Source organism: Saccopteryx leptura, chromosome 7 (genome assembly GCF_036850995.1).
Source record: "Saccopteryx leptura isolate mSacLep1 chromosome 7, mSacLep1_pri_phased_curated, whole genome shotgun sequence".
NCBI classification, from domain to species: domain Eukaryota; kingdom Metazoa; phylum Chordata; class Mammalia; order Chiroptera; family Emballonuridae; genus Saccopteryx; species Saccopteryx leptura.
The window spans coordinates 7,040,780-7,041,983 of record NC_089509.1 but is presented as its reverse complement, the minus strand read 5'-3'; the positions used below and the strand labels follow the sequence as shown (position 1 = coordinate 7,041,983).

At 36.9% G+C, this 1,204-nt stretch overlaps 1 pseudogene; it reads right to left on the bottom strand.

The window, feature by feature from the left end:
• Positions 1 to 462: 462 nt before the first annotated feature.
• Positions 463 to 631, bottom strand: LOC136379144 (U2 spliceosomal RNA; annotated as a pseudogene).
• Between the last annotated feature and the right edge of the window lie 573 nt (positions 632 to 1,204).

Genomic DNA, 1,204 nt, shown 5'->3' with positions numbered 1-1,204 from the left:
CTCTGCTTATTCTTCAATATTTGCTTTTATCCTACTACATCCCTCAAGGGTTGGTTGTTACTTATAATAATTTAAAAAATAAAACTTTGGTTTATCAAAAGACAATCAAGAAAGTGAAGAGACAACTCACAGTCTGGGAAACAATATTTGCAAACCATCTATCTGATCAGGTTCTAGTATCGAGTGCATATAATCAACTCTTAAAACTCAATAATAAATAGCCAAATAACCCAAGTAAAGATGAGCAAAATATCTGAAAGGAGATTTCTCCAAAAGATTCAAATACCCAATGAGGACATGAAAAACTGGTCAACATCATTAGTTATTAGGGAAATGCAAACCAAAACCACAATGAGCGCTCACTTTACATCCCCTCGGATGCTACAGTCAGGAGGTGAACAATAGCAAGTGTTGATGAGGATGTGGAATCATTGGAACTTTTGTACATTGGGGTTTTTAATCTTTTTTTTACTTGAGAGAGAGAAAGGTGGGGCAAATAGACAAGGACAGACAGCTCTAGTGGTGCCAAAAATCCATTTAATATAATTATCTTCGGATAGAGGACCTATCAGATATTAACTGATAAGAACAGATACTACACTTGATCTCAGCCAAAAGGTTGAGAAGCAATGGGACCCTTGTATATTGTTGGTGAGAATATAAAATCAGTCAGTCTCTATGAAAAAAGTTCAGCGGTTCCTCAAAAATTAAACATATAATTACCCTGTGAGCCAGAGGTTCCACTTGTATGTATATTTTCAGGAGAAATGATAACAATGTTCAAATCTAAACAAGTACATGAATGTTTACAGTAGCATTATTCACAGTAACCAAAAAGTGGAAACAATACAAATGCCCATTGACTGATGAATGGATAACCAAAATGTGGTGTATCGCACAACAGAATAATACAAACAATGCACAGAACTGTGCCACATGGATGAAACTGAAAGGTATGCAAAGGGAAAGTAGCCAGATGGGAAAGGCCACAGGTTGCTTAGTTACATTTACACCTCTGTCTGTAGAGACAGGAGCTAAGTGGGGGAGGGAACAGAGAGTGGCTGCTCAATAGGGTAGAGGCTTTCTTCTGGAGTTGATGACATGTGCTGGAATGCGATAGTGACAAAGGTTGCAAAATATTATGAAGGCACTAAGTGCCACTGAATGGTAGGTACATTTTAAAATTATTTAAATGGTGAATTGT